This window comes from Carassius gibelio, chromosome B8 (assembly GCF_023724105.1).
Source record: "Carassius gibelio isolate Cgi1373 ecotype wild population from Czech Republic chromosome B8, carGib1.2-hapl.c, whole genome shotgun sequence".
In the NCBI taxonomy this organism is placed as follows: domain Eukaryota; kingdom Metazoa; phylum Chordata; class Actinopteri; order Cypriniformes; family Cyprinidae; genus Carassius; species Carassius gibelio.
The window spans coordinates 30,479,884-30,506,589 of NC_068403.1; the positions used below are offsets into that span (position 1 = coordinate 30,479,884).

The 26,706-nt window shown below is 40.4% G+C and overlaps 1 protein-coding gene and 1 long non-coding RNA gene across 2 annotated transcripts in view; one reads left to right on the top strand and one right to left on the bottom strand.

Annotated features, from left to right (window-relative positions):
* cdk11b (cyclin-dependent kinase 11B) overlaps window positions 1-26,706 on the bottom strand; it is a 376,069-nt gene that overhangs the window by 299,433 nt on the left and 49,930 nt on the right. The window lies entirely within an intron of this gene.
* LOC127963219 (uncharacterized) lies at window positions 3,531-16,263 on the top strand. Its single transcript, XR_008154757.1, has 4 exons — window positions 3,531-3,653; window positions 6,475-7,006; window positions 14,633-14,954; window positions 15,743-16,263. It is a non-coding gene; the product is annotated as an uncharacterized LOC127963219 (long non-coding RNA).

Here is a 26,706-nt window from a genome sequence, read left to right on the forward strand (position 1 = left end):
TTAAAGCTGCAAGCAGCGATGAACGGGCCCTCGCACCCGGGCTCACCGGCAGTGAGTGGCCTTAGTAAATTGGTGAACGGTGAGAAATATGCATTCAAACTCATAAATATAAGTGGAAAATATCAACATTTATTCCACATGTGCCAATCTTCCTGGTGCCAGCAGGTGGTGCTATCATTATAATGGAATATGGCCCTTCAAATGTGTTCCGGGCAGGACTCCCATCGAACATGTGAAGTTTGGGGAAGATCGAACAAATTATGCCTGAGTTACAACAACTTCTCTTGCTGTGGCGAGACATCAAAATTTGTCATGGCGCCATGGACACGCCCTTTAACAAAAACTCAAGATCTCCACAAGTTAAAATTGCACAGGCCTTTAGATTAGACTGAATACAAAAAATACTTTAATCTCAAAAAAATTCTAGGAGTAGTTTGTCGCAGCCTAAAACATGTCACTTCCTGTTGCCAGCAGGTGGCGCTATGACTATCACTGAAAATGGGCATGTAGATCTGTTAAGGGCAGAAGTCTTATCTAACATGTGAAGTTTGGGGCAGATTGGACATTGTATGTCTGAGTTACAGCAACTTCCTTTTTCATGGCGAAACATCGAAATTTGGCAGGCCACCATGGACACGCCCTTTAACGAAACCTCAAGATCTTCGCAATTTAACATCACAAAGGCCTTTAGATTACACTGACCAAGTTTGGTGTTGATCTGAATAAATCTCTAGGAGGAGTTCGTTAAAGTACAACCCCTGAAAATGGCAAAAACAACGCCAATTTTGCAGAGAAAATTCTAAATAACCGACTTCCTGTTGGGATTCGGATTTCGTACCAAGAGACTTTTTTGTAGGTATTGGTGTGTTACATGTGTGTACCGATTTTTGTACATGTACGTGAAACATAGCTCGAGGCACACTCCGTTGAAAGTGTATAGGTGGCGCTATAGAGCCATTTTGCCATACCCGATGGAATATTGGCCTTCAGATGTGTTCAGGCCAGGACTCTTATCACACATGTGAAGTTTGGGGAAGATCGGACATTTTATGCCTGAGTTATAACATCTTTTATTCCCATGGCGAGACATCGAACTTTGCCATGGCGCCGTGGACACGCCTTTTAACGAAAACTCAAGATCTTCACAACTGAACATCGCACAGGCCTTTAGATTAGACTGACCACAAAAAAGACATTGATGTCAAAAAATTTCTAGGAGTAGTTCATCACAGCGTAAAATATGTCACTTCCTGTTGCCAATAGGTGGCGCTATGACTATAACTGAATATGGGCATGTCAATCTGTTCAGGTTTGGAGTCACATCAAACATGTGAAGTTTGGGGCTGATTGGACATTGTATGTCTGAGTTATAGCTACTTCATTTTTCATGGCGAATCATCAAAATTCGCCAGGCCGCCACGGACACGCCCTTCAACGAAAACTCAAGATCTTCGCAATTTAACATCTCAATGGCCTTTAGATTAGGCATACCAAATTTGGTGTTGATCTGAATTAATCTCTAGGAGGAGTTCGTTAAAATACAATGCATGGAAATGGCAAAAATGACAAAAAATTTGCTCATAATATTAAAAATAACCAACTTCCTGTTGGGTTTAGAATTTTGCTCCAAGAGTCTTTTTTGTAGGTCTTGGTGTCTTACATGTGTTTACCGATTTTCAGACATGTGCGTGAAACGTAGCTCGAGGCGCACACCGCTGAACATGTATAGGTGGCGCTGTCGAGCCATTTTGCCACGCCCACTTCTGAAACCCATATCAGACGTAAATTTTCACCAGTTCGGAGGTGTGTGCAAATTTTCCTGACTTTTTGAGTATGTTTAGGCCTTCAAAAACGCGATTCATTGGGGAGAAGAAAAATAATAATAATTAAAGCTGCAAGCAGCGATGAACGGGCCCTCGCACCCGGGCTCACCGGCAGCGAGTGGCTTTAGTTAATAGGTGAACGGTGAGAAATATGCGTTTAAACTCATAAATATAAGTAGAATATATCAATGTTTATTCCATATATGTGCCAATCTTCCTTTTGCCAGCAGGTGGCGCTATCATTATAGTGGAATATTGGCCTTCAGATGTGTTCAGGGCAGGACTTTTGTCGAACATGTGAGGTTTGGGGAGGATTGGACATTTAATGCCTGAGTTAAAACAACATCCTATTTCATGGTGAAACATCGAAATTTGTCAGGCCGCCATGGACACGCCCTTTAACGAAACCTCAAGATCTTCGCAATTTAAGATCGCAAAAGGCTTTAGATTACACTGACCAAGTTTGGTGTTGATCTGAATAAATCTCTAGGAGGAGTTCATCAAAGTCCAACCCCTGAAAATGGCCAAAACAACACTAATTTTGCAGAGAAAATTCTAAATAACTGACTTCCTGTTGGGATTCGGATTTCGTACCAAGAGACTTTTTCGTAGATATTGGTGTGTTACATGTGTGTACCGATTTTTGTACATGTACGTGAAACATAGCTCGAGGCGCACTCCGTTTAAAGTGTATACGCACTCCGTTGAAATTGTATAGGTGGCGCTATCGAGCCAGTTTGCCACACTCGATGGAATATTGGCCTTCAGATCTGTTTAGGCCAGGACCCTTTACACACAAGTGAAGTTTGGGCAAGATTGGACATTTTATGCCTGAGTTATAACATCTTTTATTCCCATGGCGAGACATCGAACTTCATCACGGCGCCATGGACACACCTTTTAACAAAAACTCAAGATCTTCACAACTAAACATCACACAGGTCTTTAGATTAGACTGACCACAAAAAAGACACTGATGTCATAACATTTCTAGAAGTAGTTTGTCGCAGTGTAAAATATGTAACTTCCTGTTGCCAATAGGTGGCGCTATGACTATAACTGAATATTGGCATGTAGATCTGTTCAGGTCAAGAGTCTTATCCAACATGTGAAGTTTGGGGCAGATTGGACATTGTATGTCTGAGTTACAGCAACTTCCTTTTTCATGGCGAAACATCGAAATTTGTCAGGCCGCCATGGACACGCCCTTTAACGAAACCTCAAGTCCTTCGCAATTTATTATCGCAAAGGGCTTTAGATTACATTGACCAAGTTTGGTGTTGATCTGAATAAATCTCTAGGAGGAGTTCGTTAAAGTACAACCCTTGAAAATGACAAAAACTACACCAATTTTGAAGGGAAAATGCAAAATAACTGACTTCCTGTTGGGATCCGGATTTCGTACCAAGAGACTTTTTTGTAGGTATTGGAGTGTTACATGTGTGTACCAATTTTTGTACATGTACGTGAAACATAGCTCGAGGCGCACTCCGTTGAAAGTGTATAGGTGGCGCTATAGAGCCATTCTGCCACACCCGGTGGAATATTGGCCTGCAGATCTGTTCAGGCCAGGACTCTTATCACACATGTGAAGTTTGGGGAAGATCGGACATTTTATGCCTGAGTTATAACATCTTTTATTCTCATGGCGAGACATCGAACTTCGTCGCGGCGCCATGAACAAGCCATTTAACGAAATCTCAAGATCTTCACAACTGAACATCGCACAGGCCTTTAGATTAGACTGACCACAAAAAAGACATTGATGTCATAAAATTTCTAGGAGTAGTTCGTCGCAGCGTAAAATATGTCACTTCCTGTTGCCAATAGGTGGCGCTATGAATATAACTGAATATGGGCATGTCAATCTGTTCAGCTTTGGAGTCTCATCAAACATGTGAAGTTTGGGGCAGATTGGTCATTGTATGTCTGAGTTATAGCAACTTCATTTTTCATGGCGAATCATCGAAATTCGCCAGGCCGCCACGGACACGCCCTTCAACGAAAACTCAAGATCTTCGCAATTTAACATCGCAAAGGCCTTTAGATTAGGCATACCAAATTTGGTGATGATTTGAAGAACTCTCTAGGAGGAGTTCGTTAAAATACAACACATGGAAATGACCAAAATTACACAAAATTTGCTCATAATATTAAAAATAACCGACTTCCTGTTGGGTTTAGAATTTCACTCCAAGAGTCTTTTTTGTAGGTATTGGTGTGTTACATATGTGTGCCAATTTTCGTGCATGTACGTGAAACATAGCTGGAAGGCTGTTGATTTTCTTGGTATAGGTGGCGCTGTCGAGCCATTTTGCCACACCCTCTTCTGAATCCTATATCAGACGAAAATTTTCACCAGGTTTGACGCGTGTGCAAAGTTTCATGACTTTTTGAGCATGTTAAAGCCCTCAAAAATGCGATTCATTCGGGAGAAGAAGAAGAAGAATAATAATAATAATAATAAAAAACAAAGCAGATACAAGAGGGTCCTCGCACCTCGGTGCTCGGGCCCTAATAATAATAAACAGAGCAGATACAATAGGGTCCTCACACCTTCAGTGCTCGGGCCCTAATTAAAGCTGCAAGCAGCGATGAACGGGCCCTCGCACCCGGGCTCACAGCAATCGTGTGGCTTAAGTAAAAAGGTGAACGTTGACAAATATGCATTTAATGTCCTAAATATAAGTTGAATATATCAAAGTATATCCCATATATGTGCCAATCTTCCTGTTGCCAGCAGGTGGCGCTATCATTATAATGGAATATTGGCCTTCAGATGTGTTCAGGCCAGGACTTTTATCAAACATGTGAAGTTTGGGGAAGATTGAACATTTTATGCTTGAGTTACAACAACTTCTCTTGCTGTGGCAAGACATCAAATTTTGTCATGGCGCCATGGAAACACCCTTTAACAAAAACTCAAGATCTCCAAAAGTTAACATTGCACAGGCGTTTAGATTAGACTGACCACAAAATATATGTTAATCTCAAAAAAATTATAGGAGTAGTTTGTCGCAGCCTAAAACATGTCACTTCCTGTTGCCAGCAGGTGGCGCTATTACTATAACTGAATATGGGCATGTTGATCTGTTAAGGGCAGAAGTCTTAACTAACATGTGAAGTTTGGCGCAGATTGGACATTGTATGTCTGAGTTACAGCAACTTCCTTTCCATCGCAATATATCAAAATTTGTCAGGCCGCCATGGACACGTCCTTTAACGAAACCTCAAGATCTTCGCAATTTAACAATGCAAAGGCCTTTAGATTACACTGACCAAGTTTGGTGAAGATCTGAATAAATCTCTAGGAGGAGTTAGTTAAAGTACAACCCCTGAAAATGGCAAAAACAACACCAATTTTGCAGAGAAAATTCTAAATAACTGACTTCCTGTTGGGATTCGGATTTCGTACCAAGAGACTTTTTTGTAGGTATTGGTGTGTTACATGTGTGTACTGATTTTTGTACATGTACGTGAAACATAGCTCGATGCACACTCCGTTGAAAGTGCATATGCACTCCGTTGAAAGTGTATAGGTGGCGCTATCGAGCCATTTTGCCACACCCAATGGAATATTTGCCTTCATATATGTTCAGGCCAGGACCCTTATCACACACGTGAAGTTTGGGGAAGATCGGACATTTTATGCCTGAGTTATAACATCTTTTATTCCCATGGCGAGACATCGAACTTCGTCACGGCGCCATGGACACGCCTTTTAACAAAAACTCAAGATCTTCACAACTAAACATCACACAGGTCTTTAGATTAGACTGATCACAAAAAAGACATTGATGTCATAAAATTTCTAGAAATAGTCTGTCACAGTGTAAAATATGTCACTTCCTGTTGCCAACAGGTGGCGCTATGACTATAACTGAATATGGGCATGTCGATCTGTTCAGGTCAAGAGTCTCATCCAACATGTGAAGTTTGGGGCAGATTGGACATTGTATGTCTGAGTAACATCAACTTCTTTTTTCATGGCGAAACATCGAAATTTGTCAGGCCGCCATGGACACGCCCTTTAACGAAACCTCAAGTCCTTCACAATTTATTATCGCAAATGGCTTTAGATTACACTGACCAAGTTTGATGTTGATCTGAATAAATCTCTAGGAGGAGTTCGTTAAAGTACAACCCCTGAAAATGGCAAAAACAACAGCAATTTTGAAGGGAAAATTCAAAATAACCGACTTCCTGTTGGGATCCAGATTTCGTACCAAGAGACTTTTTTGTAGGTATTGGAGTGTTACATGTGTGTACCAATTTTTGTACATGTACGTGAAACATAGCTCGAGGCGCACTCCGTTGAATGTGTATAGGTGGCGCTATAGAGCCATTCTGCCACACCCGGTGGAATATTGGCCTGCAGATCTGTTCAGGCCAGGACTCTTATCACACATGTGAAGTTTGGGGAAGATCGGACATTTTATGCCTGATTTATAACATCTTTTATTCCCATGGCGAGACATCGAACTTCGTCGCGGCGCCATGAACAAGCCTTTTAACGAAAACTCAAGATCTTCACAACTGAACATCGCACAGGCCTTTAGATTAGACTGACCACAAAAAAGACATTGATGTAATAAAATTTCTAGGAGTAGTTCGTCGCAGCGTAAAGTATGTCACTTCCTGTTGCCAATAGGTGGCGCTATGACTATAACTGAATATGGGCATGTCAATCTGTTCAGGTTCGGAGTCTCATCAAACATGTGAAGTTTGGGGCAGATTGGACATTGTATGTGTGAGTTATAGCAACTTCATTTTTCATGGCGAATCATCGAAATTCGCCAGGCTGCCACGGACACGCCCTTCAACGAAAACTCAAGATCTTCGCAATTTAACATCGCAAAGGCCTTTAGATTAGGCATACCAAATTTGGTGTTGATTTGAAGTACTCTCTAGGAGGAGTTCGTTAAAATACAACACATGGAAATGACCAAAATTACACAAAATATGCTCATAATATTAAAAATAACCGACTTCCTGTTGGGTTTAAAATTTCGCTCCAAGAGTCTTTTTTGTAGGTATTGGTGTGTTACATATGTGTGCCAATTTTCGTGCATGTACGTGAAACATAGCTGGAAGGCTGTTGATTTTCTTGGTATAGGTGGCGCTGTCGAGCCATTTTGCCACACCCTCTTCTGAATCCTATATCAGACGAAAATTTTCACCAGGTTTGACGCGTGTGCAAAGTTTCATGACTTTTTGAGCATGTTAAAGCCCTCAAAAATGTGATTCATTCGGGAGAAGAAGAAGAAGAATAATAATAATTAAAGCTGCAAGCAGCGATGAACGGGCCCTCGCACCCGGGCTCACTGCCACCGTGTTGCTTTAGTAAAAAGGTGAACGTTGAGAAATATGCATTTAATGTCCTAAATATAAGTGGAATATATCAAAGTATATCCCATATATGTGCCAATCTTACCGTTGCCAGCAGGTGGCGCTATCATTATAATGCAATATTGGCCTTCAGATGTGTTCAGGCCAGGACTCTTATCGAACATGTGAAGTTTGGGGAAGATTGAACATTTTATGCTTGAGTTACAACAACTTCTCTTGCTGTGGCAAGACATCAAATTTTGTCATGGCGCCATGGAAACGCCCCTTTAACAAAAACTCAAGATCTCCAAAAGTTAACATTGCACAGGCCTTTAGATTAGACTGACCACAAAATATATGTTAATCTCAAAAAAATTATAGGAGTAGTTTGTCGCAGCGTAAAACATGTCACTTCCTGTTGCCAATAGGTGGCGCTATGACTATAACTGAATGTGGGCATATAGATCTGTTAAGGGCAGAAGTTTTATCTAACATGTGAAGTTTGGGGCAGATTGGACATTGTATGTCTGAGTTACAGCAACTTCCTTTTTCATGGCGAAACATCGAAATTTGTCAGGCCACCATGGACACGCCCTTTAACGAAATCTAAAGATCTTCGCAATTTAACATCGCAAAGGGCTTAAGATTACACTGACCAGGTTTGGTGTTGATCTGAATAAATCTCTAGGAGGAGTTCGTTAAAGTACAACCCCTGAAAATGGCAAAAACAACGCCAATATTGCAGAGAAAATTCTAAATAACCGACTTCCTGTTGGGATTCGGATTTCGTACCAAGAGACTTTTTTGTAGGTATTGGTGTGTTACATGTGTATACCGATTTTTGTACATGTACGTGAAACATAGCTCGAGGCGCACTCTGTTGAAAGTGTATAGGTGGCGCTATCGAGCCATTCTGCCACACCCGGTGGAATATTGGCCTGCAGATGTGTTCAGGCCAGGACTCTTATCACACATGTGAAGTTTGGGGAAGATCGGACATTTTATGCCTGAGTTATAACATCTTTTATTCCCATGGCGAGACATCGAACTTCGTGACGGCGCCATGGACACGCCTTTTAACGAAAACTCAAGATCTTCACAACTTAACATCGCACAGGGCTTTAGATTAGACTGACCACAAAAAATACATTGATGTCATACAATTTCTAGGAGTAGTTCATCGCAGTGTAAAATATGTCACTTCCTGTTGCCAATAGGTGGCGCTATGACTATAACTGAATATGGGCATGTCAATCTGTTCAGGTCAGGAGTCTCATCAAACATGTGAAGTTTGGGGCAGATTGGTCATTGTATGTCTGAGTTATAGCAACTTCCTGTTTCATGGCGAATCATCGAAATTCGCCAGGCCGCCACGGACACGCCCATTAACGAAAACTCAAAAGCTTCGCAATTTAACATCGCAAAGGCCTTCAGATTAGGCATACCAAATTTGGTGTTGATCTGAATGAATCTCTAGGAGGAGTTCGTTAAAATACAACGCATGGAAATGACAAAAATGACACAAAATTTGCTCATAATATTAGTAATAACCGACTTCCTGTTGGGTTTCGGATTTTGCTCCAAGAGACTTTTTTGTAGGTATTGGAGAGTTACATGTGTTTACCGATTTTCAGACATGTGCGTGAAACGTAGCTCGAGGCGCACACCGCTGAACATGTATAGGTGGCGCTGTCGAGCCATTTTGCCACGCCCACTTCTGAAACCCATATCAGACGTAAATTTTCGCCAGTTCTGAGGTGTGTGCAAAGTTTCATGACTTTTCGAGCATGTTTAGGCCCTCAAAAATGCGATTCATTTTGGAGAAGAAGAATAATAATAATAATAATAATAATAATAATAATAATAATAAACGGAGCAATTCCAAGAGGGTCCTCACACCATCGGTGCTCGGGCCCTAATTAAAGCTGCAAGCAGCGATGAACGGGCCCTCGCACCCGGGCTCACCGGCAGCGAGTGGCTTTAGTTAATAGGTGAAAGGTGAGAAATATGCGTTTAAACTCATAAATATAAGTAGAATATATCAATGTTTATTCCATATATGTGCAAATCTTCCTGTTGCCAGCAGGTGGCGCTATCATTATAATGGAAAATTGGCCTTCAGATGTGTTCAGGGCAGGACTTTTATCGAACATGTGAGGTTTGGGGAGGATTGGACATTTTATGCCTGAGTTACAACAACATCCTATTTCATGGCGAAACAATGAAATTTGTCAGGCCGCCATGGACACGCCCTTTAACGAAACCTCAAGATCTTCGCAATTTAAGATCGCAAAAGGCTTTAGATTACACTGACCAAGTTTGGTGTTGATCTGAATAAATATCTAGGAGGAGTTCGTTAAAGTACAACCCCTGAAAATGGCCAAAACAACACTAATTTTGCAGAGAAAATTCCAAATAACTGACTTCCTGTTGGGATTCGGACTTCGTACCAAGATACTTTTTCGTAGATATTGGTGTGTTACATGTGTGTACCGATTTTTGTACATGTACGTGAAACATAGCTCAAGGCGCACTCCGTTTAAAGTGTATACGCACTCCGTTGAAAGTGTATAGGTGGCGCTATTGAGCCATTTTGCCACACTCGATGGAATATTGGCCTTCAGATCTGTCCAGGCCAGGACCCTTATCACACAAGTGAAGTTTGGGCAAGATCGGACATTTTATGCCTGAGTTATAACATCTTTTATTCCCATGGCGAGACATTGAACTTCATCACGGCGCCATGGACACACCTTTTAACAAAAACTCAAGATCTTCACAACTAAACATCACACAGGTCTTTAGATTAGACTGACCACAAAAAAGACATTGATGTCATAAAATTTCTAGGAGTAGTTTGTCTCAGTGTAAAATATGTAACTTCCTGTTGCCAATAGGTGGCGCTATGACTATAACTGAATATTGGCATGTAGATCTGTTCAGGTCAAGAGTCTTATCCAACATGTGAAGTTTGGGGCAGATTGGACATTGTATGTCTGAGTTACAGCAACTTCCTTTTTCATGGCGAAACATCGAAATTTGTCAGGCCGCCATGGACCCGCCCTTTAACGAAACCTCAAGTCCTTCGCAATTTATTATCGCAAAGGGCTTTAGATTACACTGACCAAGTTTGGTGTTGATCTGAATAAATCTCTAGGAGGAGTTCGTTAAAGTACAACTCCTGAAAATGGCCAAAACAACACTAATTTTGCATAGAAAATTCCAAATAACTGACTTCCTGTTGGGATCCGGATTTCGTACCAAGAGACTTTTTTGTAGGTATTGGAGTGTTACATGTGTGTACCAATTTTTGTACATGTACGTGAAACATAGCTCGAGGCGCACTCCGTTTAAAGTGTATACGCACTCCGTTGAAAGTGTATAGGTGGCGCTATTGAGCCATTTTGCCACACTCGATGGAATATTGGCCTTCAGATCTGTCCAGGCCAGGACCCTTATCACACAAGTGAAGTTTGGGCAAGATCGGACATTTTATGCCTGAGTTATAACATCTTTTATTCCCATGGCGAGACATTGAACTTCATCACGGCGCCATGGACACACCTTTTAACAAAAACTCAAGATCTTCACAACTAAACATCACACAGGTCTTTAGATTAGACTGACCACAAAAAAGACATTGATGTCATAAAATTTCAAGGAGTAGTTTGTCGCAGTGTAAAATATGTAACTTCCTGTTGCCAATAGGTGGCGCTATGACTATAACTGAATATTGGCATGTAGATCTGTTCAGGTCAAGAGTCTTATCCAACATGTGTAGTTTGGGGCAGATTGGACATTGTATGTCTGAGTTACAGCAACTTCCTTTTTCATGGCGAAACATCGAAATTTGTCAGGCCGCCATGGACCCGCCCTTTAACGAAACCTCAAGTCCTTCGCAATTTATTATCGCAAAGGGCTTTAGATTACACTGACCAAGTTTGGTGTTGATCTGAATAAATGTCTAGGAGGAGTTCGTTAAAGTACAACCCCTGAAAATGGCAAAAACAACAGAAATTTTGAAGGGAAAATTCAAAATAACCGACTTCCTGTTGGGATCCAGATTTCGTACCAAGAGACTTTTTTGTAGGTATTGGAGTGTTACATGTGTGTACCAATTTTTGTACATGTACGTGAAACATAGCTCGAGGCGCACTCCGTTGAAAGTGTATAGGTGGCGCTATAGAGCCATTCTGCCACACCCGGTGGAATATTGGCCTGAAGATCTGTTCAGGCCAGGACTCTTATCACACATGTGAAGTTTGGGGAAGATCGGACATCTTATGCCTGAGTTATAACATCTTTTATTCGCATGGCGAGACATCGAACTTCGTCGCGGCGCCATGAACAAGACTTTTAACGAAAACTCAAGATCTTCACAACTGAACATCGCACAGGCCTTTAGATTAGACTGACCACAAAAAAGACATTGATGTCATAAAATTTCTAGGATTAGTTCGTCGCAGCGTAAAATATGTCACTTCCTGTTGCCAATAGGTGGCGCTATGACTATAACTGAATATGGGCATGTCAATCTGTTCAGGTTCGGAGTCTCATCAAACATGTGAAGTTTGGGGCAGATTGGTCATTGTATGTGTGAGTTATAGCAACTTCATTTTTCATGGCGAATCATCGAAATTCGCCAGGCCGCCACGGACACGCCCTTCAACGAAAAGTCAGGATCTTCGCAATTTAACATCGCAAAGGCCTTTAGATTAGGCATACCAAATTTGGTGTTGATTTGAAGAACTCTCTAGGAGGAGTTCGTTAAAATACAACACATGGAAATGACCAAAATTACACAAAATATGCTCATAATATTAAAAATAACCGACTTCCTGTTGGGTTTAGAATTTCGCTCCAAGAGTCTTTTTTGTAGGTATTGGTGTGTTACATATGTGTGCCAATTTTCGTGCATGTACGTGAAACATAGCTGGAAGGCTGTTGATTTTCTTGGTATAGGTGGCGCTGTCGAGCCATTTTGCCACACCCTCTTCTGAATCCTATATCAGACGAAAATTTTCACCAGGTTTGACGAGTGTGCAAAGTTTCATGACTTTTTGAGCATGTTAAAGCCCTCAAAAATGCGATTCATTCGGGAGAAGAAGAAGAAGAAGAATAATAATAATAAAAAACAAAGCAGATACAAGAGGGTCCTCGCACCTCGGTGCTCGGGCCCTAATTAAAGCTGCAAGCAGCGATGAACGGGCCCTCGCACCCGGGCTCACCGGCAGCGAGTGGCTTTAGTTAATAGGTGAACGGTGAGAAATATGCGTTTAAACTCATAAATATAAGTAGAATATATCAATGTTTATTCCATATATGTGCCAATCTTCCTTTTGCCAGCAGGTGGCGCTATCATTATAGTGGAATATTGGCCTTCAGATGTGTTCAGGGCAGGACTTTTGTCGAACATGTGAGGTTTGGGGAGGATTGGACATTTAATGCCTGAGTTAAAACAACATCCTATTTCATGGCGAAACATCGAAATTTGTCAGGCCGCCATGGACACGCCCTTTAACGAAACCTCAAGATCTTCGCAATTTAAGATCGCAAAAGGCTTTAGATTACACTGACCAAGTTTGGTGTTGATCTGAATAAATCTCTAGGAGGAGTTCATCAAAGTCCAACCCCTGAAAATGGCCAAAACAACACTAATTTTGCAGAGAAAATTCTAAATAACTGACTTCCTGTTGGGATTCGGATTTCGTACCAAGAGACTTTTTCGTAGATATTGGTGTGTTACATGTGTGTACCGATTTTTGTACATGTACGTGAAACATAGCTCGAGGCGCACTCCGTTTAAAGTGTATACGCACTCCGTTGAAATTGTATAGGTGGCGCTATCGAGCCAGTTTGCCACACCCGATGGAATATTGGCCTTCAGATCTGTTTAGGCCAGGACCCTTTACACAAAAGTGAAGTTTGGGCAAGATTGGACATTTTATGCCTGAGTTATAACATCTTTTATTCCCATGGCGAGACATCGAACTTCATCACGGCGCCATGGACACACCTTTTAACAAAAACTCAAGATCTTCACAACTAAACATCACACAGGTCTTTAGATTAGACTGACCACAAAAAAGACACTGATGTCATAAAATTTCTAGGAGTAGTTTGTCGCAGTGTAAAATATGTAACTTCCTGTTGCCAATAGGTGGCGCTATGACTATAACTGAATATTGGCATGTAGATCTGTTCAGGTCAAGAGTCTTATCCAACATGTGAAGTTTGGGGCAGATTGGACATTGTATGTCTGAGTTACAGCAACTTCCTTTTTCATGGCGAAACATCGAAATTTGTCAGGCCGCCATGGACACGCCCTTTAACGAAACCTCAAGTCCTTCGCAATTTATTATCGCAAAGGGCTTTAGATTACATTGACCAAGTTTGGTGTTGATCTGAATAAATCTCTAGGAGGAGTTCGTTAAAGTACAACCCCTGAAAATGGCAAAAACAACACCAATTTTGAAGGGAAAATGCAAAATAACTGACTTCCTGTTGGGATCCGGATTTCGTACCAAGAGACTTTTTTGTAGGTATATGAGTGTTACATGTGTGTACCAATTTTTGTACATGTACGTGAAACATAGCTCGAGGCGCACTCCGTTGAAAGTGTATAGGTGGCGCTATAGAGCCATTCTGCCACACCCGGTGGAATATTGGCCTGCAGATCTGTTCAGGCCAGGACTCTTATCACACATGTGAAGTTTGGGGAAGATCGGACATTTTATGCCTGAGTTATAACATCTTTTATTCTCATGGCGAGACATCGAACTTCGTCGCGGCGCCATGAACAAGCCATTTAACGAAAACTCAAGATCTTCACAACTGAACATCGCACAGGCCTTTAGATTAGACTGACCACAAAAAAGACATTGATGTCATAAAATTTCTAGGAGTAGTTCATCGCAGCGTAAAATATGTCACTTCCTGTTGCCAATAGGTGGCGCTATGAATATAACTGAATATGGGCATGTCAATCTGTTCAGCTTCGGAGTCTCATCAAACATGTGAAGTTTGGGGCAAATTGGTCATTGTATGTCTGAGTTATAGCAACTTCATTTTTCATGGCGAATCATCGAAATTCGCCAGGCCGCCACGGACACGCCCTTCAACGAAAACTCAAGATCTTCGCAATTTAACATCGCAAAGGCCTTTAGATTAGGCATACCAAATTTGGTGATGATTTGAAGAACTCTCTAGGAGGAGTTCGTTAAAATACAACACATGGAAATGACCAAAATTACACAAAATTTGCTCATAATATTAAAAATAACCGACTTCCTGTTGGGTTTAGAATTTCACTCCAAGAGTCTTTTTTGTAGGTATTGGTGTGTTACATATGTGTGCCAATTTTCGTGCATGTACGTGAAACATAGCTGGAAGGCTGTTGATTTTCTTGGTATAGGTGGCGCTGTCGAGCCATTTTGCCACACCCTCTTCTGAATCCTATATCACACGAAAATTTTCACCAGGTTTGACGCGTGTGCAAAGTTTCATGACTTTTTGAGCATGTTAAAGCCCTCAAAAATGCGATTCATTCGGGAGAAGAAGAAGAATAATAATAATTAAAGCTGCAAGCAGCGATGAACGGGCCCTCGCACCCGGGCTCACCGCAATCGTGTGGCTTTAGTAAAAAGGTGAAGGTGAGAAATATGCATTTCAAATCGTTAATATAAGTGGAATATGTCAAAGTCACTTATATGTGCCAATTTTCCTGTTGCCAATAGGTGGCGCTATCATTATAATGGAATATTGGCCTTCAGATGTGTTCAGGCTAGGAGTCTTATCGAACATGTGAAGTTTGGGGAATATCGAACATTTCAAGCCTGAGTTACAACAACTTCTCTTGCTGTGGCGAGACATCAAATTTTTTCATGGCGCCATGGACACGCCCTTTAACAAAATCTAAAGATCTCCACAATTTAACATTGCAAAGACCTTTAGATTAGACTGACCAAAATAAAATGTTGATGTCATAAAATTTCTTGGAGTAGTTCTTTGCAGTGTAAAACATGACACTTCCTGTTGCCAGCAGATGGCGCTATGACTATGATTGAATATGGGCATGTAGATCTGTTAAGGGCAGAAGTCTTATCTAACATGTGAAGTTTGAGGCAGATTGGACATTGTATGTCTGAGTTACAGCAACTTCCTTTTTCATGGCGAAACATCGAAATTTGTCAGGCCGCCATGGACACGCCCTTTAACGAAACCTCAAGATCTTCGCAATTTGACATCGCAAAGGGCTTAAGATTACACTGACCAAGTTTGGTGTTGATCTGAATAAATCTCTAGGAGGAGTTCGTTAAAGTACAACCCCTGAAAATGGCAAAAACAACACCAATTTTGCAGGGAAAATTCAAAATAACCAACTTCCTGTTGGGATTCGCATTTCATACCAGGAGACTTTTTTGTAGCTATTGGTGTGTTACATATGTGTACCGATTTTCGTACATGTACGTGACACGTAGCTCGAGGCGCACTCCATTGAAAGTCTATAGGTGGCGCTATCGAGCCATTTTGCCACACCCAATGGAATATTGTTCTCCAGATGTGGGCAGGTCAGTACTCTTATCAAACAGGTGAAGTTTGGGCAAGATCTGATGTTTTATGCCTGAGTTACAACAACTTCTACTCCTATGGCGAGACATCAAACTTTGTCACGGCGCCATGGACACGCCCTTTAACGAAAACTCAAGATCTTCACAGTTTAACATTGCACAGGCCTTTAGATTAGACTGACCACAAAAAAGACATTGATGTCATAAAATTTCTAGGAGTAGTTCTTCGGAGCATAAAATATGACACTTCCTGTTGCCAATAGGTGGCGCTATGATTATAACTGAATATGGGCATGTCAATCTGTTCAGTTCTAGAGTCTTATCAACCATGTCAAGTTTGGGGCAGATTGGACATTGTATGTCTGAGTTATAGCAACTTCATTTTTCATGGCGAATCATCGAAATTCGCCAGGCCGCCACTGACACGCCCTTCGACGAAAACTCAAAATCTTCGCAATTTAACATCGCAAAGGCCTTTAGATTAGGCATACCAAATTTGGTGTTGATCTGAATAAGTCTCTAGGAGGAGTTCGTTAAAATACAACTCAAGGAAATGGCAAAAATGACACAAAATTTGCTCATATTATTAAAAATAACCGACTTCCTGTTGGGATTTGGATTTCGTACCAGGAGACTTTTTTGTAGCTATTGGTGTGTTACATATGTGTACCGATTTTCATACATGTACGTGAAACATAGCTCGAGGCGCACACCGTTGAAAGTGTATAGGTGGCGCTGTCGAGCCATTTTGCCACACCCACTTCTGAAACCCATATCAGATGTAAATTTTCGCCGGTTCTGAGGTGTGTGCAAAGTTTCATGACTTTTTGAGTATGTTTAGGCCCTCAAAAATGCGATTCATTTTGGAGAAGAAGAATAATAATAATAATAATAAACGGAGCAATTCCAATAGGGTCCTCACACCATCGGTGCTCGGGCCCTAATTAAAGCTGCAAGCAGCGATGAACGGGCCCTCGCACCCGGGCTCACCGCCATAGTGTGGCTTTAGTAAAAAGGTGAACGTTGAGAAATATGCATTTAATGTCCTAAATATAAGTGGAATATATCAAAGTATATCCCATATATGTGCCAATCTTACCGTTGCCAGCAGGTGGCGCTATCATTATAATGGAATATTGGCCTTCAGAGGTGTTCAGGCCAGGACTCTTATCAAACATGTGAAGTTTGGGGAAGATTGAACATTTTATGCTTGAGTTACAACAACTTCTCTTGCTGTGGCAAGACATCAAATTTTGTCATGGCGCCATGGAAACGCCCTTTAACAAAAACTCAAGATCTCCAAAAGTTAACATTGCACAGGCCTTTAGATTAGACTGACCACAAAATATATGTTAATCTCAAAAAAATTATAGGAGTAGTTTGTCGCAGCATAAAACATGTCACTTCCTGTTGCCAATAGGTGGCGCTATGACTATAACTGAATGTGGGCATGTAGATCTGTTAAGGGCAGAAGTTTTATCTAACATGTGAAGTTTGGGGCAGATTGGACATTGTATGTCTGAGTTACAGCAACTTCCTTTTTCATGGCGAAACATCGAAATTTGTCAGGCCGCCATGGACACGCCCTTTAACGAAATCTAAAGATCTTTGCAATTTAACATCGCAAAAGGCTTAAGATTACACTGACCCGGTTTGGTGTTGATCTGAATAAATCTCTAGGAGGAGTTCGTTAAAGTACAACCCCTGAAAATGTCAAAAACAACGCCAATTTTGCAGAGAAAATTCTAAATAACCGACTTCCTGTTTGGATTAGGATTTCGTACCAAGAGACTTTTTTGTAGGTATTGGTGTGTTACATGTGTATACCGATTTTTGTACATGTACGTGAAACATAGCTCGAGGCGCACTCCGTTGAAAGTGTATAGGTGGCGCTATAGAGTCATTCTGCCACACCCGGTGGAATATTGGCCTGCAGATCTGTTCAGGACAGGACTCTTATCACACATGTGCAGTTTGGGGAAGATCGGGCATTTTATGCCTGAGTTATAACATCTTTTATTCCCATGGCGAGACATCGAACTTCGTGACGGCGCCATGGACACGCCTTTTAACGGAAACTCAAGATCTTCACAACTTAACATCGCACAGGCCTTTAGATTAGACTGACCACAAAAACTACATTGATGTCATAAAATTTCTAGGAGTAGTTCGTCGCAGTGTAAAATATGTCACTTCCTGTTGCCAATAGGTGGCGCTACGACTATAACTGAATATGGGCATGTCAATATGTTCAGGTCAGGAGTCTCATCAAACATGTGAAGTTTGGGGCAGATTGGTCATTGTATGTCTGAGTTATAGCAACTTCCTGTTTCATGGCGAATCATCGAAATTCGCCAGGCCGCCACGGACACACCCATTAACGAAAAATCAAAAGCTTCGCAATTTAACATCGCAAAGGCCTTCAGATTAGGCATACCAAATTTTGTGTTGATCTGAATGAATCTCTAGGAGCAGTTCGTTAAAATACAACGCATGGAAATGACAAAAATGACACAAAATTTGCTGAAAATATTAGTAATAACCGACTTCCTGTTGGGTTTCGGATTTTGCTCCAAGAGACTTTTTTGTAGGTATTGGAGATTTACATGTGTATACCGATTTTCATACATGTACATGAAACGTAGCTCGAGGCGCACACCGTTGAACGTGTATAGGTGGCGCTGTTGAGCCATTTTGCCACACCCACTTCTGAAACCCATATCAGACGTAAATTTTCGCCAGTTCTGAGGTGTGTGCAAAGTTTCATGACTTTTCGAGCATGTTTAGGCCCTCAAAAATGCGATTCATTTTGGAGAAGAAGAATAATAATAATAAATATAGCTGCAAGCAGCGATGTCGGGCTCAAGCCGTCAGTGCAACGCCACCCCGGTGGCATCGGGAAAACTGTGCCCACCGGGCATAAGCATTTACAGTAACCCTCTGACAATCAAGTTTAAAGGGATGCGGCAGTTAAAGGGTTAATCCGACCAATCTAGACTTTGAAATCACATACACAGAACAATATATATAACTTTAGTAACACTTTATTTTTATATTTATTTATAGATGTATTACTGCTTAATAATGACTATTATTAAGGGAAAAGGCTTTGTAATCATGAACTATTTACTAATGCTTAGCTAATGAGTGCAGTTATTATAAAGTGTTACCAATGCATTTACACAAATGCTATTGAGCTTCAAATTTGCATTTGAGCCCATGTGAAAAAGTAGCATAATTTACATATGACTTACAGTTTGTTGTAATAAATATCAAACATTCAAATTAATTGTGCATTATAGCTGTCACCTAGATGAACAATTACAGTTGTTTTTATGACTGTAAGTCATTCTCTTCAAATGCTACTGACGTTAGAAAAGTGTATAACAATATCACATGTAACTTTAGAGACCGGCCCTAAATTTGAGACTCTCGAATGTCCAATGTCAAGACAACTTTATACCTGCTTTTTTTTTCTTTAGTTTTCTTTTCTCTGTGCCTGATTGCTGATGTCCTATACCCAGGCATAGATGTCCATCCATCAATTACGAACATTCAGCCGCAAACATGAGGTGTGAGCGGTCGCGAGCACAGATGGGAGAATGGCGCATGTTTTTTTTTTTGTTTTTTTTGAGCAACTGGGATGGTGCCCCCTCTGGGAGTTGGTGCCCTACGAAAACTGCATACTATGCATATAGGGAGCGGCGGTACTATCTGGAAGATATATTCCTCAAACCATCGTACAAGAGGAGGTGATGCTAATCCTTCAATAATCGCTCAAAAGCTATTCAAGTGTACAGTTTCCTTTTATTGCATCTCGAAATAAATATTTCTGAATTCTGAATCAAACTGGGTTGTGTTTATTCATTTATTTTATAAGACAACCGAGACTTTAATCTATTTTGTAATATATGTGCTTTTAAACCAAGAACAATTTATTTATAGATGTATTACTGCTTAATAATGACTATTATTAAGGGAAAAGGCTTTATAATCATTAACTATTTACTAATGCTTAGCTAATGAGTGCAGTTATTATAAAGTGTTACCAATGCATTTACTAATGTTAACAAATTAGACATTATTTTACAGTGTTACCAAATCCTTAAATAATTTATTAGTGTTTTGTAATGATTTTAATGACCTATAAGCATTTGTGAAATAGTTTTGCTTGCATTGCAGCTTTATCTGTCAGTTGAATAGTTTTACTGTTACATCCATGATATTAATAAATGTCATGTCACGTCACAGGTTGTCATAGGTCAGTATCAAATGAGTTTGAAATTATTATTTGCAACACAAATAAGGATTCTTAGGATGTTTTTAAATCCCTAAAACTGTCAGAAAAGGATAAGGCCTAAGAGATTTCTTAACCTGTAATGAAAGGAAAAAACACCACCATTAGCAACAACAAAAACAATAAACATTGAAAATACTGATTTTTTTTCCCCCTGATGATTAAAGAGATGATTAGGTCTCTCTCTCTCTCCCTGTCTCTCTCTCTGCCAGATAGCACCTCCCCTTCCTACAATCCACACACACTGTCAGTCACCAAAAATGCAGTCAGTCACCAACCCCCTCACACTCCCCCTCCCTCTCCCCCTCCCTTCCCTCACACAGACAGAGTGGCCAGAGTGAGATCATGTCAGTTAAGAAGTCTGACAGTTTTTAAATCTTCTGTTGTCCATACAGTGTTGTAAAGTCGTGAAACTATGCATATTTACTCAGAATGATTTGATATCTGTATGAAAAAATGCTTTGAAATGTTTGGAAGCTGCAATTTAAAAATACAAGCCAATTAATGATTCCCTTTTTAGTTCCGTGTTTGTTTATTTTTATTTTTTTATTTATTTTTTATTTTGGAAGATAACAGCCTTTAATCTCCTCAAAATAAATGTGCATATAAACTATGAACAATTTAATTATAGCTGTATTTATAAAATGCTTACTAAAATATTAATTTTGGGAGAAGGATATATAAAGCATGAACTGGCTATTTACTAATGCTTAGCTAGGAGTGCAACTATTATGAAGTGTTACCAATGCATTTACTAATGTTAACAATTGAGACATTATTTTAAAGTGTTACCAAATCCTTAAATAATTTAAAAGTGTTTTGTTATGATTTCATTAACCTTTAAGCATTTGTGAAATAGTTCTGCTTGCATCACAGCTTCGTCTTCATCTGTGAGCTGAACAGTTTTACTGTTACATCGTTGAGATTATGTAAATTCAAATAAATGTCATGTCACAGGGTGTCAGAGGTCAGTATCAAATGAGTTTGAAATTATTATTTGCAGCTAAAATAAGTATTTTTAGATTTTTTTTAATCCCTGAAACTGTCAGAAAAGGATAAGGCCTAAGATATTTCTTAAGCTGTAATGAAAACAGCACAATTAGCAACAACAACAAAAAAAATTACAATTTAAAATAATATTTTTTTCTTGTGATTAAAGAGATGTTTAAGTCCCTCTCTCTCTCCCTGTCTTGTCTGCCACTCACCTTACACCTCACACCTCTCCCCCACTCACACACACACACACACACACACACACAGTCAGCACACACACATTCATCACACAGAGTGACAGAGTGAGATCAGATGTCTGACAGTTTTTTAATTTTCTTTTAATCATACAGTGCTGTAAAGTCATGAAACTATGCATATTTCCTCAGAATCACTGGTTTTCTAAATGAAAAATGTTTTTTAAAGGTTTGGAAACTGCAATTTAAAAATACAAGACGATTAATGTTTCACTTTTTACTGTTATTTCAAAAAATCACCACGACAAAACCGTTCAAGCTATCCAAAATTCATTCGCAATTTAAGTTCCTCAATGTTTTTTCTTAATGTAGACAAAGTTTGGTGTGTATAGTGTACTTCCCCTGGGAGGAGTATGCATTAATTCACAAAAGAAAATTCCCCAAAATCCATATTCAAGTCAAAATAGCCAACTTCCTGTTGGTCGTAGCTTATGACTGCGAATTAGAAAGTTGTCCGTCTTGATAAGAACAATTTATGTACCAAGTTTGGTGTCTGTAGCTAAAACTAACCCCCCCACTTTTGACAAAAGGTGGCGCTATAGAGTGCCTCTTCCACGCCCTTTTAAAAGCTTTTGCCATGGTCTAGCTATCTTTAATACTGATATCTGTTTCGAGTTTCATGTAAATCTGAGCTAGTTATCTGCCTAAAAATCACCAGAACAGAACATTCAAGTTTGACACGTTGCCATGGCAACACTATATTAGATATAAATATCCCCACGACAGATTTTCTTCGGCTGTGTTTTGTCATTATTCTGATGAAGTTTGAAGCAAATCAAGTAAAAATAAAATGCTGAATTCAAAGCGTTCTGAAAATGATTCACTTCCTGCTGCCAGTTGGTGGCGCTATAACTTTGACTCCTAATAGTCACATATATACGATCGGTATCATACAACGAACAAACCAATTAAGTTTGATCAAAATCAGGAAATGTATGTGGATGTTATTATACATTTCCTGTTTCTCATTTCTCGCTATAATTTCAACGCCTCGCCACGAGCAAACCATTCGAGATATCAAAAATCTCTTCGCAATTTAGCATCCCCAATGTCTTGAGATCGTGTTCACCGAGTTTTGTGGTGAACGGGTGGAGTTCCTCAGAGGAGTATATCAAATTCCAGAGCATGTGTTTTTCATAAAACCCTAAATAGCCAACTTCCTGTTGGGCGGAGCTTATGACATGCAGTGTGAAAGTTGTTTGGTTTGATGAGTTATATATATGTACCAAGTTTCATATCTATGCGTGCAAGTATGCATGATATATGGCCCTCGGTACTACAGGGGGCGCTGTAGAGCCCCTGTGCCACGCCCGTGTATCAGACTCTGCCCGGCCCTAATGGCCGCAGGTTCCAAGGTGTGTGCCAATTTTCAAGAGTTTTTGAGCATGTTAAGGACCCCAAAAGCCCCCGAAACCTTAGAAAAAAATTAGAAGAATAAAGAAAAAAAAAAAAAAAAATAATCCTAAGGAAAACAATAGGGCTCTCGCCCTCCAGGCTTGAGCCCTAATAATAATAATAATAATAATAATAATAAACGGAGCAATTCCAAGAGGGTCCTCACACCATCGGTGCTCGGGCCCTAATTAAAGCTGCAAGCAGCGATGAACGGGCCCTCGCACCCGGGCTCACCAGCAGCAAGTGGCTTTAGTTAATAGGTGAACGGTGAGAAATATGCGTTTAAACTCATAAATATAAGTAGAATATATCAATGTTTATTCCAAATATGTGCCAATCTTCCTGTTGCCAGTAGGTGGCGCTATCATTATAGTGGAATATTGGCCTTCAGATGTGTTCAGGGCAGGACTTTTGTCGAACATGTGAGGTTTGGGGAGGATTGGACATTTTATGCCTGAGTTACAACAACATCCTATTTCATGGCGAAACATCGAAATTTGTCAGGCCGCCATGGACACGCCCTTTAACGAAACCTCAAGATCTTCGCAATCTAAGATCGCAAAGGGTTTAGATTACACTGACCAAGTTTGGTGTTGATCTGAATAAATCTCTAGGAGGAGTTCGTTAAAGTCCAACCCCTGAAAATGGCCAAAACAACACTAATTTTGCAGAGAAAATTCTAAATAACTGACTTCCTGTTGGGATTCGGATTTCGTACCAAGAGATTTTTTCGTAGATATTGGTGTGTTACATGTGTGTACCGATTTTTGTACATGTACATGAAACATAGCTCGACGCGCACTCCGTTTAAAGTGTATACGCACTCTGTTGAAAGTGTATAGGTGGCGCTATCGAGCCATTTTGCCACACTCGATGAAATATTCGCCTTCAGATCTGTTTAGGCCAGGACCCTTATCACACAAGTGAAGTTTGGGCCAGATCGGACATTTTATGCCTGAGTTATAACATCTTTTATCCCCATGGCGAGACATCGAACTTCATCACAGCGCCATGGACACACCTTTTAACAAAAACTCAAGATCTTCACAACTAAACATCACACAGGTCTTTAGATTAGACTGACCACAAAAAAGACATTGATGTCATAAAATTTCTAGGAGTAGTTTGTCGCAGTGTAAAATATGTAACTTCCTGTTGCCAATAGGTGGCGCTATGACTATAACTGAATATTGGCATGTAGATCTGTTCAGGTCAAGAGTCTTATCCAACATGTGAAGTTTGGGGCAGATTGGACATTGTATGTCTGAGTTACAGCAACTTCCTTTTTCATGGCGAAACATCGAAATTTGTCAGGCCGCCATGGACCCGCCCTTTAACGAAACCTCAAGTCCTTCGCAATTTATTATCGCAAAGGGCTTTAGATTACACTGACCAAGTTTGGTGTTGATCTGAATAAATCTCTAGGAGGAGTTCGTTAAAGTACAACCCCTGAAAATGGCAAAAACAACACCAATTTTGAAGGGAAAATTAAAAATAACCGACTTCCTGTTGGGATCCGGATATCGTACCAAGAGACTTTTTTGTAGGTATTGGAGTGTTACATGTGTGTACCAATTTTTGTACATGTACGTGAAACATAGCTCGAGGCGCACTTCGTTGAAAGTGTATAGGTGGCGCTATAGAGCCATTCTGCCACACCCGGTGGAATATTGGCCTGCAGATCTGTTCAGTCCAGGACTCTTATCACACATTTGAAGTTTGGGGAAGATCGGACATTTTATGCATGAGTTATAACATCTTTTATTCCCATGGCGAGACATTGAACTTCGTCGCGGCGCCATGAACAAGCCTTTTAACGAAAACTCAAGATCTTCACAACTGAACATCGCACAGGCCTTTAGATTAGACTGACCACAAAAAAGACATTGATGTCATAAAATTTCTAGGAGTAGTTCGTCGCAGCGTAAAATATGTCACTTCCTGTTGCCAATAGGTGGCGCTATGACTATAACTGAATATGGGCATGTCAATCTGTTCAGGTTCGGAGTCTCATCAAACATGTGAAGTTTGGGGCAGATTGGACATTGTATGTGTGAGTTATAGCAACTTCATTTTTCATGGCGAATCATCGAAATTCGCCAGGCCGCCACGGACACGCCCTTCAACGAAAACTCAAGATCTTCGCAATTTAACATCGCAAAGGCCTTTAGATTAGGCATACCAAATTTGGTGTTGATTTGAAGAACTCTCTAGGAGGAGTTCGTTAAAATACAACACATGGAAATGACCAAAATTACACAAAATATGCTCATAATATTAAAAATAACCGACTTCCTGTTGGGTTTAGAATTTCGCTCCAAGAGTCTTTTTTGTAGGTATTGGTGTGTTACATATGTGTGCCAATTTTCGTGCATGTACGTGAAACATAGCTGGAAGGCTGTTGATTTTCTTGGTATAGGTGGCGCTGTCGAGCCATTTTGCCACACCCTCTTCTGAATCCTATATCAGACGAAAATTTTCACCAGGTTTGACGCGTGTGCAAAGTTTCATGACTTTTTGAGCATGTTAAAGCCCTCAAAAATGCGATTCATTCGGGAGAAGAAGAAGAAGAAGAAGAAGAAGAAGAAGAATAATTAAAGCTGCAAGCAGCGATGAACGGGCCCTCGCACCCGGGCTCACCGCCATCGTGTGGCTTTAGTAAAAAGGTGAACGTTGAGAAATATGCATTTAATGTCCTAAATATAAGTGGAATATATCAAAGTATGTCCCATATATGTGCCAATCTTACCGTTGCCAGCAGGTGGCACTATCATTATAATGGAATATTGGCCTTCAGATGTGTTCAGGCCATGACTCTTATCAAACATGTGAAGTTTGGGGAAGATTGAACATTTTATGCTTGAGTTACAACAACTTCTCTTGCTGTGGCAAGACATCAAATTTTGTCATGGCGCCATGGAAACGCCCTTCAACAAAAACTCAAGATCTCCACAAGTTAACATTGCACAGGCCTTTAGATTAGACTGACCACAAAATATATGTTAATCTCAAAAAAATTATAGGAGTAGTTTGTCGCAGCGTAAAACATGTCACTTCCTGTTGCCAATAGGTGGCGCTATGACTATAACTGAATGTGGGCATGTAGATCTGTTTAGGGCAGAAGTTTCATCTAACATGTGAAGTTTGGGGCAGATTGGACATTGTATGTCTGAGTTACAGCAACTTCCTTTTTCATGGCGAAACATCGAAATTTGTCAGGCCGCCATGGACCCGCCCTTTAACGAAACCTCAAGTCCTTCGCAATTTATTATCGCAAAGGGCTTTAGATTACACTGACCAAGTTTGGTGTTGATCTGAATAAATCTCTAGGAGGAGTTCGTTAAAGTACAACCCCTGAAAATGGCAAAAACAACAGCAATTTTGAAGGGAAAATTCAAAATAACCGACTTCCTGTTGGGATCCGGATTTCGTACCAACAGACTTTTTTGTAGGTATTGGAGTGTTACATGTGTGTACCAATTTTTGTACATGTACGTGAAACATAGCTCGAGGCGCACTCCGTTGAAAGTGTATAGGTGGCGCTATAGAGCCATTCTGCCACACCCGGTGGAATATTGGCCTGAAGATCTGTTCAGGCCAGGACTCTTATCACACATGTGAAGTTTGGGGAAGATCGGACATCTTATGCCTGAGTTATAACATCTTTTATTCGCATGGCGAGACATCGAACTTCGTCGCGGCGCCATGAACAAGCCTTTTAACGAAAACTCAAGATCTTCACAACTGAACATCGCACAGGCCTTTAGATTAGACTGACCACAAAAAAGACATTGATGTCATAAAATTTCTAGGAGTAGTTCGTCGCAGCGTAAAATATGTCACTTCCTGTTGCCAATAGGTGGCGCTATGACTATAACTGAATATGGGCATGTCAATCTGTTCAGGTTCGGAGTCTCATCAAACATGTGAAGTTTGGGGCAGATTGGTCATTGTATGTGTGAGTTATAGCAACTTCATTTTTCATGGCGAATCATCGAAATTCGACAGGCCGCCATGGACACGCCCTTCAACGAAAAGTCAGGATC